We start from the raw sequence: 15,566 nt of genomic DNA, 5'->3' as shown, positions 1-15,566 counted from the left end.
TTAGATCCACATCATATAAATAGTTTCTGCATTGATAATGATTTATGACGTCATTTCATAACCATGCAAGTTTCAAGAACAAAGGCAATAAAGCATGATTACTGAAGGTTGTTGCTATTCCTAATAGCTGTTGTCAACATGTTTCTGATAGTAATCAGAAAATTGTATTTTTACCCACTCATACACATACCAAACATTTTGATCTATTATAATGTTAGAAGGCACTTAAAATGTTTTTTTTTTTTTTTTTCAAAATGGTAGAGTTATAGCCTACAAAAGTGTATCTATGTAATCTATGAATAAATATTTAGTTTGTGTCAGATTGATCAGCCCAAGAATTTGTAAAGAGCCTTTGAAGTTTCTATATGTAATAATTTTTAGACAATATGGGGATTTTTATAAAAGAATACTCAATTTAAGACAAATAGAGAAATTTATTTTCAAATAAAATGGGCACAGAGTAAAGTGCAAACCTCTGCCTAAAATCATTTCCAAAAAAATTCACTTCTGTTTGTTATCTTTAACATTTTTTGACCTTTTGAGTGACTATGATCCTTCACCTTGATTTTTATTAAAATAGATATTTAGTGTATTTATCCTACTTAAAAAATAACACTAATTTGAGCCTTGTGTCTACATTTGTTCAAAATGTATGTTTAAATATTTGCAATTATTATAGTATTACATTTACTCTATCTGACCTAGGAATATTATGTAAAATTCATGTACGTAAACTGTAAAGTTATTTGTCTATATTTCTGTCTTTGACGTGCAAACCTATGCACAATGAGTGGAAGAGATAAATTACTCCCAAGCGCGTTGTCTATTGAGCTACATCAATTTTAATGGGACCTTGACCTCTCAAAATGTAAAGACATTTTATTGTTAACATAGATTATCTTCCTACGAAGGCTCATTAAATTATATTCCTTACAGTTTTTATACTCTTGATAACGAACAAAAAAACTGAAGAGAAACCATAACTTAAACATAATTAAACTTTATTGCTAGAGGTAATGACTTTTTTACATGAGTAAACAACTTTTCAAAACTTTTATACAATTTTCTTTTAAAATGAATATTTCATATTAAAAAAAAAGTAATTAAATATTAGTGTACCGCGTATAACGCGCAATTTTATATATATATATTTTTTTTTCTTTTTGGAAGCTGTTGTTCATTTTTCTTTAAAAAAAGTTATATATTAGTTATTGTTTTTGTCATGATACAATTAGCACATATTATACATAGTTATTCATGACATAAAGACATTAAAGCTATGAGGTAATGATGGAGTTTTATATTAAGACGTCCGATGTTAAAGTGCGGTTAGTTTCATCATAAAAAATACAATTTAAACATTCCAGAAGACATCACTATGCTAATTGGATGTCATATGAGATATTTTAAAATAAATATTTGGCTTTTTTCATTTTGAAAAACGCTTTTCAATAAAAGTTTAGATATTTTATGATTATTATTACCTAAGTCTACAATGTTATGTTTGCGTTTCAGTTTGTTTGTCGGTTTTTAAGCAGGATTAGAGAAAGAGGCAGAAATAAATTTTGGTAAAACCTAGTAGGAAAATTATTTTTGTTAAAATTAGAAAGAGCTTTAATTTTGAGAGGTCGCACTAATTATTATTTTTTTTTTTCTTTATAAAACGTTATTCTGAAAAAGGTTACGAATCAATTTAGTAAAACCTTTTAAGAAGGTTTTAAACGTTAAAAGTAGGAGAGATCAAATTAGAATGTGAAGGCCACAAAAAATGTTAAAAACGTAAAATTGAGTTTAATTTTGGAGCAAATTTAGATACATTACTCAAATAAATATTAATTTTTAGGTAAAAAGAATTGAGTTTGAGATCTCTGTTATTCTGAGGGATATGTGTGTTGTAATTCTAAAGTTTATACATGCATAAATATGTATCCTTAGTTATCACCATGTTACATGTTTATAGTTTTTTTGTAAGTTTGTTTGAAGAGTACAACTTATGGGTTGGGAATAATTTCTCTAATGAACTTTCAGAAGTTTTTATAATATTAGACTTTGTTGTATTTACTATTATTATGAAAAAGTAACTAAGTTTCTCTTCGTCAAGGACTTCAAATATATAAATGTGTATCTAACCATAATATGAATATGCTTTACTGCTATAAAAACATATTAAGTTAATTATTGTTTTAATGTATAAAGTAATATCCATTTTTGTGTCAACATAGATTGATATACTTAATCTTTGTATGTATTAACAGATAACTTCTTTACAGAGATTGAGGGAGAATAAGGAGGGTATGATCTAAAGCAAAGGTGAATATGGATCAAAGTTTATCTGTAGAAAAAGATGAAAACAAGTCGAAAGCAATACGAAACTCGTAGTCGGAAAGATATGGCTGAAAGCACCTCACCTTATTCTAGTGCCTCTGTATCTCCCGTTGATAGTCCTACCGACTTTGAAATCAAGCATCCGTTAGAACATGAATGGACTCTTTGGTGTTATAATCATGATCCACAAAATGTATGGGATGATTCATTCAAACCTGTGGAGATTTTTGGGCCATATATAATTATATCGAGTTAGCCTCTGAGATAAGTGATAAATGTGACTATTGTCTCTCTAAAAAGGGAGTAAAATCAATGTGGGAAGACACTTCTAACTGTTATGGAGAACGAGGGGGTTATAGTACTCCTGTCAATAGAAGAAAATTCTTTGACAGAGGACTAGATGTGAATTGGCTGGAAGTGATGATGCCTTTAATAGGTGAAGCTTTGGAAGGGTCTGGTGAGTTGATTAGTGGTGATGTTGTTAGTCTTCGCAATCAATCAGATAAAATATCAATTTGGTTGGCTACAGTATATGACGAGGATGGCGGGATCTGAAGAGTTGGGCGATTCTCAAAAAAAGACTTGGGCTTAGAAGAGACATTTGAAGTTCATTGTGGTAATCAAAAACTCATTAACTCCACCGTTATTCGTCCTAAGTATCAAGTGTAGTCATAGTTTATTTATTTAATTTGATTTAATACCTAGAAACATAACTGCATATCATTTATTTTCCCAACAACGTTATTTATCATAAATTAATGTGTGCAGATTTATTGTTCAAACATTATTTATATATCATATAAAGAACAAAAAACGAAATTGTTGAGTTATCTATGCTCAAGCATAAATATTTATAAATTGCTGTTATGAAAAAAAAAAAAACTTCTTTACTTTGTTAAAAGACCCATTTACCTTTATCAATATTGTATATTTTATATATTTAGTGATTAAGATTGGGTCTACGTTTTAGCTCCTCTGTTTTTTTTAGTTGGCAAACTGAAGAGTAAATTTTGTTTTAGTATGCTGTTGTCAATATTTTTTTATGCCTAAGGAGTAAAATTCAATTTTTACAGTATACAAGCTATAATTGATGTATACAAAAACAGATGGAAAATTCGTATTAAAACATAAAAGACGGAGAGTAATCCTGAGGATTTGGGTTGACATCTGCATAATTCTTTTGTATTTCCTTGCTTATTTCATTCTCCCTTCCTTCCTCATAACAGCTGTTTATAGCTAATCTAATGAAACGTTATGGTAGCTAAGCTATTTTCCGTCAAAAAATTCTTCAAATTGTTAAGGTTTTCATGTTGATTATCATTTTCTTTTATTTAACATACCCAAAATGGCCCCAATTAGCATCACTGTACCAGGTGGACCATTGAGATCCGAATACTTACTACTTCTATAATTAATTAAGCTTGAGTAATTAAAATTATTTCATATTTCGATACATTAAGTCATAAGAAATTAGTTACGAAACAAAATAAACTTGAGCTCTCTAGCTTACGTACAAGTGGAGAAAATGACTCTTGAACGTGATGGACAAATCTGCATTTGCGAACTCCAAGCAGTTGGACATCTCCAGGACCACTCTGCATGCCGTCAGCAACTCTGAAACGTTAGACAGGAAAATGGACTCTGTCAAAAAGACCAAACTGGATCAGGAAAACTTAAAGAAAACAAGATCAATCGCCTTAAGTCCACGAGGGTACATGCAAGAGATCTAGTGGTTTCACACCAGACTGTCTAGAGAGGTATAAAAATTTGGGAGAATAGCCTTGTGAGGGTGGAGAGACTACTTTTGACAACATGAACCCGTCTCCTCCGTTTCAAAACTCTTTGGAACACTTTTAAGCCCCCTACATTCCTACAACTACAACTTTTAGGATACATACCGAGGGAAAGGCCTGGAGTGTCTTTTATCCAAATACCAAGTCTCTTAAAGGTACTGTCACTCAGCACTGTGACGCCATGATAGAGAAGTATTTCAGCAGCGGGTGCTAGGCCTTCTGCCACCGCATGGCAGTCATCATTGCTGCTAAAGTCAGCTACATTAATGATTAAGAGAGCTCAGAGACAAATCTATTAATTTTGTTGAAATTTATAATTTGTTAATTAATAAATTATTATATGTTATTGAAGTTTAAAATTCATTGTGTTTATACTTTAATGGACCACTTAGTGCATATATAGTCAAACCTATATTAAGCAGTAATACAAATGAAATCAAAAGAGTGTTAGCTTAGTGCTAATAACCTCTTAAACAAATTTTGGGGTATTGGATCAATTCAGATTTTGAAAATAGTGAATAAAAGACTACAAATAAAAGTATGGGTAGTAATTAATATTGTTACAGATGCATAAAAAATGTCCTGGATAGGTGAAGTGCCTTATTGATGATGATGGTATGAACATGATTTTTTATTTTCCATAGCAGTTATCATTATTACTTCATTCTTGAAGACAGTAAATTTAAGTATAAAATAATAACTAGAGCATGTGTTCATGAAAATGGAAAGTTATAATTAGGAGTCTTCGTTGTACTCGGGGTAGAATTGAGGATGGACACCATAGTAATTCCCACCAATATGTCCTGCCTATATACAAAGTGGATTTGATTGCAGATAATCTAATTAAACGTTATGACACCTGAGATGCTCTCTTTCAATCATTCTTCAAATTGTCAGGATAACTATGATAATTTTCTGTTTATTTTATTTAAACGTATATTTGTTAATTTTCAACTTGTAGACGATATGTGATATGTTTAAAATCGGTTCCGAGCCCTCAATTTCAAATCATGAGAGACCTACTTGAAGCTAGATTGATATTATCTAGACCTTTTTTTCCTAAACTTTAGTGGATTATGCTGGACTCTTATTAGTCTATCCAAATAAACGCACAGAAATTCCAAAGAAAGTCTATGTATATACATGTTTGCAAACATAGCTACAAGAGCTATTCTACTAGAAGTAGTTCACTCACTCTCTCTGTACGAGTTTCTTATAGCTCTCAGAAGATTGAGGTAACGTTGAGGCATACCAGAAGACATGTGGAGTGACCAAGGTAAAAAGGGTTATCGAGAAAATTATTAGATTAAGCGTGGACGAAATAACAAATGTAACATCTACATTTGGGATTACTTGGAAGCTCATATCAACTATAGCACCTTATCAAGGAGGTCCTTGGGAGAGCTGTATCAATATAACATAGAATATTTTGAATGAATAAAATCGAATAGCAGAACAATGAGTAACTGATTGATTGGGGTTGAGGCATTGATAAATCATAGACCTCTCATGCCATTATCATAGAACGTGAAAGACATAGTTTTTACACCCTCAATGCTCCTTAGAGGAATTAACGTTTTGAATTTGCCTGAAGGATTGATTAGTGCTGGTTTAACGCTGATGTATTATTGGAAAAAATGAAACTCCATATTATTAAATTTTAGAAGTAGATGGATGCAAGAATATGTTTTGAATCTTCAAGGTTCATATAAATGGAAAACAAAATGTCACACTTTATTTAGGGGTGAAATATGTGTAATCATTTACGAGTATATTGTATTTATGAACCAGTCAAGGGAGGGTCTAAAAGTCTATAGACGGTCATTCTTGCTTTGTTTTACTTTTTAAGTTTTAAAAAAGTGATTGTTAACCGCAGGTTCATTTGTTAGCTTTTGTAGAAGCTTGGTTATTTTTTGTTTAACCATTGGCCAGGGATTGCAACGAAACTATTTTTTGAGTTTTAAAATACCTGCATGACCTTATATAAACAATTAGTACGGTAATACTTCTAGATCAGGTTACTTTTAGACAAGTTTTGACCTTATTTTGCTATAATTTAATTGTGTATATTAGAGTAGTTGTTTAAAATATAACTTAAACACGTGCAATAATTTTTTTCTAGTTAATAAGCTGAAAAGTGTTGTTCATTGTTGTTATTTAGTATTGAAGTCTTGAAAAGATAATATATCAGTACTACATGGTAATTAAAAGTCCTTGCGTTCATGAAATACCAAGAATAACACTAAGGAAAGGCAGTATTAAGTCCTAAATGTACATTTCTTGTCTTTAAAAACTTTCACAACACGGTAGAGAGTGGTCCAACAAAATATGACCAGTGGTCCTGGAGACACTTGACTGCTTAGAGTGCGATAATGGAAATTCGTCTATTACGTTCACGAGTTATGTTCTGGTTTTTAAAAGAGAAAGTCAAAAATAATTTCATTTTTCAATATATTATTTTCGTCGTAATTTCAATAACATCAAACAAAATTAAATCCTTTTCAATAACAGTCATTTAAAATATATGATATTTTATATTGATTTAATAATAATTGTAGGTTTACGTACGTAAAATAGAGAGTAACTGTTCTTTTTCCTTTGTAATTATAGGTACATTGTACAAATAACGTTGATCACTACTTGTAGAAAGTCAAGTTAATTGAATGTTGGAAGAGTAAATAATCAATTTCTACTAAATATAAAATAAAAAAACTGTGGAAATGATTCTTTGCAATCTTTTTATTCAATATAAGATTGTTCAATAACAAGAGAAATATTATTATTTTACTTAAATGAGCTTGCATTTTATCGATGCGAGAGAAAATATTATATCAATGCATTGCTTTCATCTAAAATTTAAAACAACTTTATTTAAAGTTTCTGTATTTGATTTTTAAATCATGAAATACATTTATATATTATTAAAGCAAAGTTTATCTGATTGTTTTTTGTGGACTTCCTTAATATCTTAGAACTGTAATAATTTTGTATATGGTTTTTTTTTTTAAATATTTTACTTATTTTCCGATCAATTTGGGATGTTAAAATAAGGAAACTGAAAATCTAAATGCTAACCCTAACAATTTGAAGAATAACTTGGACTCATTTGGGCATTTGTATCTTGGACACGCAGCGCTCTTTCAGGGGAACGTCTTAGATGGTCCGACCTAGCATCACGGTGAAGATTTTATCGTTAGTCAAAGTCATTGAAACATCCGTACAAGAATTAAGATATTTCAAAAGCATCTTCAACTGGGTCAGTCTTTAAGCCATTTTAGCCTCACTGAGAAGCTACCACTTTTCTAGACGATACGGATTCATTTTCACACACCTCTCCACCCTGCACATGGTTTCTTGTGAAACACCATCCACACGACCTATTTTTCTCATGGACCACTTCTTTTTGCAGTTGATATTTGACCTTGTTGCTTCGATCAACCTGGGTGTCCTACCAGCAACACTCCTGGGCCTGTCTTCGACACACCTGGTCTTCTTTTACCACTTGATCGTGCAGCGGACCAATGACTTGGACTTTCAGGGCTGTACAGCTCTTCCATTCGAAATGAAGCAAAATGATGGTGCACATCCAGTTCATGATGTCGTCGTAAGGCTGAAGAACACATTGTAGAAAAAAGTTGGTTTAACAACAAACAAATATGTAGGTTGCATGAATCATGTGCAAGAAATGTAATTAAAAAATATACATCTGTCAAGTAGAAATATTACATTAAAATTGTTGTTCAAAGACCTATGGGGCATTCGTTGTAACAGACAATTAACTTTTTAGTACTTAAGTATGATTAGAAAGCTTCTTGAAAACTCAGAGCAAGGCTAATTAAAAAAGAGGCTTTGAATATAAATAAGCAATAACTTCATCTAAAATTACCCAACATTTGATTTTTCCAACGGTTCCCCTGTTAGATGAAGCAGTTAAAAATTTGAATAAAAGAACTATGTTTGATTTATATAAATTTTACATACTAAACTATGGAAAAATAGTTTCTTGGATACGCCGATTATTTTATCCAAAAAGGGCTCTAGAACAAAAGTTAAAATAACTCCATGTTTGCCTTAAAAACATAAAAAATATCGTTTTTCAGTCTTTCTTTGATTTTTTTTTGAAATCCATATTTTGATAAAACTTTTTTTCTTCAGACTTTTGGATATTTCCTTTAGTTAACTTTCTAAGTACTTAAGTTTTCCCCATAAAACCCATTATCTGTCCCAAAAATTAGTATCGGTTGTGTGCTAATATATAAAAGTTATGTAATAATGTCAGTAAATGGTATAAAATTATTTCATGTTAAAAGACATGACGCATATTTTATTACTATATGTATTTTATTTTGTTGCGTAGATGAATTGTTGTTATTCTTCATAATGTTCTTGTAGTTAATATTATGACTCCATTTTGACGTATTTATGAACATGCACGTTTTGTTTTTTTTTACTTTCTAAATAAGTTCTTTCTAGAATATGCCTGGGAATTTGAAAAGTTATACTATAAAAATTATACTTTATATTATTAAGCATTGACTTTGAACATTTTCTTCAAAGAAATATAAATATTTAAGCTGCCTTTGAGGCTAGAAAAAGTAACAATTACTTATCGGTACATAATGTTACCTGGTGTTTTTATAATATACTTTGTAGAGTTGAAAGATTTATAAACTTTTACCATTGGTGAAGAGAGTATATGGTTAGTTAACACAAAAACAATCTGGAAACAAAAATGGCTATTAGGAATGCGTGTTGTTTACTAAAATGAGTTGGTAGATATATCAACAGAGAATAGTACAACTTCTTGCATGATAATATTTTTTAATAAAAATGGCTCTAGGGTGTTTTGCCAAGGAATTTTTGCCCTGGCTAATTTTGTCTTCAGAACTTTTTTCATTCATATACATATACAGTATGTGTTAGCCAAAATACTTCATAGTGGACAAAATTAATCAAAACCTTTAGGAGATCAAATGTGATAAAGGTTAGCTCTTAAAATGAATTAACTAGCAAAATAACACATAATTGTTCCTTAATACTCAAAATATCCCCCATAAGCCTTATTTGCAACCTCTGCACGTGGTTGGGTGTCCTTGTATACCCTGATGACATTCTCATCAGAGTATGTCATCCACTCCAGTTCTATGAAGGCTTTCAGCTGAACAGTATTTTTCTGTGGTGGACATTACAGGACTTGACCTGAATGGAGCGCCAAATCCCATATTCGAGTAGGGTTAGATTTTGGTAAAGAAGGAGGCGACAATGTCTAGGCCCATAAATTCTTTAAATTCTCCATGTCCCATGCTCGGGTTTTCTTTGACTGGTTGACTGGGACAAAGTCATGCTGTCACAAATAATTCTCCTCGGAATAGTTGGCCTTAATTCAGGTCTTTTTGGTTTTCTTCATTACCTCCAATTACACTTTGGTATCAATCTTGAGGGCCTTTTCAAAGAAGAACAGTGACATTCTCTTGACATCATGATAGGGGTAGGATATTTCATGGCATTGACAGTGGGGACGTCCATAGCTGATATCAGCCTCACAGGCCTTCCTGATCCTCAAAACGGCGAACCTGTTCACTTTCATAATCTTGAACACCTCACAAACTGGAACTACGGTCAAGAGCCAATCAAATATTATTCGTTTCGTTTACGACGTTTCAATACTGACTTTGTTTGCAAAATACTTTATACAGTGAAAGAGAAGGTCTCAAGACTCTTCTTATAAACAATTTATATTTTCATTGCCCTACGTTAATTTGTTAAGAATTTATTAATGTTTTAATACAATATGCATTTTACGTGAATAAACTATATTATTGCAAAAGTATATGCTTTCAAATATAATTTGAGGTTTAAAATGGGTCTCCCTCCACTTAAATGCATTTGTAGAAGGGGAAGAATCAAATTTCAACCCAGTCTTCAGAGATTTGACAAAAATTGTGTTTTTTTGCAACCCACTATGGAAATAGTCAAGGGGACTAATTCCAGGAGGTGAGGGCCATAAGTCAAGTGAACAGATTAAATGGACATTTTCAAGCAGCCATGCCTGGGTTATTTTGGTCTTACGAAGACATATGGCCTACCCCTAGCCACCTCGTTCATCCAGGCATTTATGACCTCCATGAGGATCTCCTAGTAGATCTCCACGTTCATCTTGAAACTTTGAGAGAAAGAATACAGAGAAGATGACACAGAGGGCCATGACGGAAGAATGGAAACTAGCCCTAAAATGTCAAAAATTATTTACTCGATTAAAACTTGCCATTTCAATGACCACGCTGAGCAGGCAGTGAAGACTGTATCAGATTTTGTATCAGCTTCTAGAATAGCAAAACATTATCAAAATGTCTTGGAAGTAGTAAAAAATTATAGAAAAAAAAATTATATGTACAAAACTATGTAAAAAAGATTTATCATGTATGCAATTATGACTTTTTGAACATAGTATTGATTTTAATTGTTCCATTTTACTAAAGTTTATTTGATTAGTTAGTTCAATAGTTTTAATTTAAAAGCAGTCATGGCTTTGTTTTTGAGTAAAAAAAAACAATAAAATTAAGATTTATTATGTATTAAATGACTTAATAAAATATATAAACGCATGGTGGCCCTTATATACCCCTTCTGATTTGGATCATTTTTTTGCACAAACATATTTCAGTCTTCTTTTTCAGCTCATGAAAGTCTCCACACAACCAATAGCCACTTGATGTATTCTCCAGGATTTAACAGCTGATGAGAACCGGGAAAATGAGAGGCGATCACTCAATGATTCCAAAGAAAGTAGAGTTTGTTCTTCAAACTGATTCCTACCTTTAGATAAACATGAAGTCTCTGAAGAGATAACAAAGTGTATGAACCAAAATTGCAAGTCATGAATGGCAAAGAGAGAAGATAAGAGTGCTATAAACTCAGGAAGGAAGAAAGAACGAGGAAGAAAAGGGAAAAGAAGAAGTAACTTTAGGTAAATCTTACAAACTTACGACCATTACACTATACAACAGTATTTTGTCCCACAAGCTGAAATACATATTTATTATTGTTATTTAAACCGTAGAAGACAAAAATGACGATTAAAACTTTCAACCTTAACAGATTTGGCAATTAATCATTTTTTTTAAATCAAGTTTTTAGGGTATGACTACGATTCTGATTCATATTTCGGCATGAAAGAGCTACATAGATGAAATCAAAGTAAATAACAAATTGATACAAATATGAATTATTTATTACCTTATAGAAATTAAAATTCATAAAAAATGGAAATAACCACTTCAAAATTGAAATAAATAAAGGACTTTACATAAAAGCAAATATCTTCTTCTTTTTTTTTTCTTCAAATGCTTTATATTCTACCTGAATTTTTAGAACATATCTTATCTTTTCAATTTAAAAAAAAGGTCGATTTTGATTGATTTTTGTTCAATTTAGTATTTAATATTTATTGCGATAATTAAATATAATATGCCGGTTAGGTTGCGTGAATATAGACTACAATAATCTTCCGGGAAGGGGAATTAAATCGATTATCAGTCTATAATTATCAATTAATCAATTATTTTCAAAATAAAGAATCTATTAACTTGTTTAAATCCTCTCACATCTAATTTATTTTTATGAATTAATAATTGATTCAATTTTTCCACCTTTTGAGTATTAATAGTACTCCAAACTTTGACTTTGATTAAGAAAAACAGCTGGAGGGATGAGTAAAAATTCTTCATATTTTCTAATTTTGAAATGACTTGCATATCGTTCTTTCTAAAGCAGCATCTCCCGCTGTCAATCTTTAACCCAAAGTTTGGAGTATCTTGGGGAAGAATATGTTCCATACTTATGATTCTCTTTGAGCTGTTAACATGACATCATGGTACGCCAATAACACGGCTTGTCGAAACTGTCATTGCTTATGAAGACATTAACTATGTATATAGTTCACTATAGTATTTAAATATGTGATAAACTCGTTTTTGTGTGTATTTTCTTGATTCCATACAAATGACTTTGTTTTTCAAAAATAAGTCATGTTTCTATAAATTTTTTCTAAAGTCCCTATTCTCTTACTTCTTGGTTGTTTAGTCTGAACAAAGCACGCCCAATCTAATACATAAATATAAAATCTTATTTTGTGGTGACGCGTAATATTTATTTGGGGCACTTGCATTAATCAAACATCCCAGTGATTTATGTATATATAAGGAATGGATAGGCAATGCATTTTGATATTAGTCTTGAGGGCGTTTCTATTATAAATGAAGTTGAATATATTTACTTTAAATTCATCTATGATTTTTATTCATGGAATTAAAAATGATACATTTATTAGACTTCTAAATGCGGCGTCCTTTTTGTACGAATAAAGTATTCTCTCTTATTCAAAAAAGATAAATAAATAATTAATTTTTTTAGTTGAAAAACATGTACCTAAAAATTATATTGTTGGGTCTTGTCTTTTATTGTTATTTCAAGGTAAAAAACAACACTAAATTATGTTTATATTGGAGGAAAAAAAGACTAAAAACACTCCACATAAATAAAAAAGCTACAAAGTAGACATTTTGGATTAAAATGTTATTTTCCTGTTTTTCGAGATAAAATTTATCACAGATATACCATCTCAATTTAAATACTAGACAAACAAACTTTTTTGTCGATTAGTGCTGTTAAACCAATGCAAACCTAGTCCTAAACGGAACAGCCATTTGTGATTGTTCATTGTCTTTTCTTACCTTAAATAACTTGATGTCTAATTGATTATATATAATCTTAGTGGATACCTTATGAATTCCACTATTTCTGGAGTTGGTGTCCAAAACCAGGGCATTAATCCTATCTGGGATTTTTTATACCTGTAATAGATCTATTTCTATAGTTATATCATTCTTATTTTCAAATTGGTATTAGAAAAGTTATTTGTAAAAAAGAAATTGAGGTAAGTGTAAAAACTTTCGAAAATATTTTTATGTTTTTTGCAAAAATTGGCTTAATATAAGAGAAAATAACATTGACAAATGGGAGTTTACAATTTTAGTACTGTGGTCAATTCGGAACAAACATTTTCAAAACATTTTTATGAAATCACAATTATATTTTTTTACAAGATTATAAAATGGAAAAGTACAGCTATAAGCAAAACTTAATAGCCATATTTTCAGAGACTTTAAGACCCTTTAACTCCATTAAAATGTTAATTAAAGGTATGTACAGGATAATTGATACCCATGGATCAAATACCTATTAATACATATATAGGTCTAAATAAGCATTCATTTTGAAATTGTGTGAAAAAAGAAATGAAATTATATATTTTAAAAGTGGATTATTGCAATTATTAGCTCTAACATACATGGATATTACGTATAATTATAATTTGCAGTAGCAATTTACTCGACTAAAAATAGAGAGGTGAACAAACTCGTTATCGGTGTTCTAGATGTCTAACCTTTATTAAGACCTACATATATTATTTTATATACATAACCTACTGCATATTAACGTATACACTTCAACATGACTTAGTTCATGAAATATTCCCTTTCAAAGTCAAGCATGAAATCTAATCCTATTCAAAAGTGGGGTGGGGGGGAAATCAAATGTCGTAACTCCAAAATGGATAATAAAAAATCTCAAACTGATTTTTTGACATAGTTATATCAAGGTGGCTATAACTAAAGTGAATCGATAAGAAACTTGCAAGCAACCTGGTTGACATTAGCTGACAAGTTTTTTGATGTCGTCACAGAAGAGACAAGTTCAGTGATACACACTACTGATAAGTATTCATTAAATACTAATAACCAAAGGAGAATAAAAAAGTTGTGAACTTCATGGCAATATATTTAATTCATATTGACTTTGATGTATCATTCGTAAGAAAGATTCGGATATATCCATCTGCATCCCCCCCAATCCTTTCCGTTCCAAGGAATTCATGTTTCTTTCCATTTGGATTTCCAATAAGTCTTCTATTCTCTCTTTAACTTCATATATATTAAAGGGGTTTCGCCTCTTAGCCCTTGTGGATATCACCTCCTTCAGTGGAAGAAGCAAATATATTGTGCAAAAGCGCTTCACATCAAAGTCTATGATAGTGACTTTGCCTCTATGTTCAAGAATACATAAATTCAGCTGGATATTTTACGAGGTCATCGTATACTTCTACATAGAAGAACTATGAAGTTCTATAAAACGACAGAATAATCGACTGAAAGATCCAGTGAGGAACAGGGAAAGTTATCTTCCTCCATCCACTGCTCCCTACTGTAAGTTCTTGGGTCCCTTTCTCCTGAAGTCAACTCTACGTCGTCTCGTACTCTAAGAAAACTATTTCTCTCTTGATGAGAAAGGTTTCATTTCGGGCAGATATTTGTTAGATATGCTGCGGTGAATACAAGATACAATGGATAACTGTTTGTCAGGTAATACAAAATTTCCAACACTCCTAATAGATTTTGAAAAAGCTTTTGACAGTTTATCTCATAAGTACATAATCCAACAATTGGACATAAATGTATTTCCAGATAAATTCGTAGATATAATATCGGCTATTCTACGAGCAAATTTCTCATTTACAATACACAGAGTTGCCAGATAAGGAGCGATGAACATTAAAAACAGATTTTTGAAAGATACGGGACGTTGTTTTTTCTGAGCGGATTGCCATGGGTCCCTTGGAACTATAAAAACAATACAAAATCCGGATATTATTGGAAAGAAATGGGATCATCTTGGAACTCCATATTGAATATAGTTCTTCTTCCCACCAACTTTAATGCAGGATCAATTGTAGGGACGAGTTCTTCAATGAATATAATATTACCTCAGTTGGTCAGTTTAGGGTCCAGGGATGAAGTAAAAATTAAAAACTATATATTATGTTTGAGAGGCAGTAAGACATTCCTTGTAACAAAATGTGATGTGATTAAACAGGGGCCCTCTGTCCCTATTACATAGCTTTAGAGAGTTTACAAAATAAGGATATTTGTGAAGGTTTGAGGAAGGACCAGGAACACAAAGGCGAAACACGAATGCGCGGAGAAGACTGATGAGACTTGGGCTCAATATGAAACTGGCAAAGCTGGAGAAAAACGGAAATAATTTTAGCATCAATTATTCTTTATTATGCATGACCAAATGGTTTGTTTATTAAGATAGTTGTATTTAAAAAATCTAATTCTTTTAATGGATTTTATATTTAATTTATTTTTTCAATTAATGTTTTCTTCTGGGCTCTCAAAACAATGCTTACATAACGGTGGGACAATAGTTATTCTCATTCATTTTAACTGGATATATAAATCTATTTAATCTCGAGCCCATACTCATTTTAAGAAAAAAAAAACACTTGCTTTCTTTTGTGTTGATGGGCATTAAGATGGAAAAATCCATCTGTAGTTGTTTTTTTATAAATTTAAAACATAAGACTTAAAGCAATCAATATTTTCA

At 31.0% G+C, this 15,566-nt stretch overlaps 1 pseudogene; it reads left to right on the top strand.

Moving 5' to 3' along the window:
* Window positions 1-2,332: 2,332 nt before the first annotated feature.
* On the top strand, window positions 2,333-3,166 carry LOC121123973 (eukaryotic translation initiation factor 4E-1A-like; annotated as a pseudogene).
* Window positions 3,167-15,566: the final 12,400 nt, after the last annotated feature.

Source organism: Lepeophtheirus salmonis, chromosome 1 (assembly GCF_016086655.4).
Source record: "Lepeophtheirus salmonis chromosome 1, UVic_Lsal_1.4, whole genome shotgun sequence".
Taxonomy (NCBI): Eukaryota; Metazoa; Arthropoda; class Copepoda; order Siphonostomatoida; family Caligidae; genus Lepeophtheirus; species Lepeophtheirus salmonis.
Note: the sequence above shows the minus strand (reverse complement) of the source record. Positions and strands in the feature narration are given on the sequence as shown.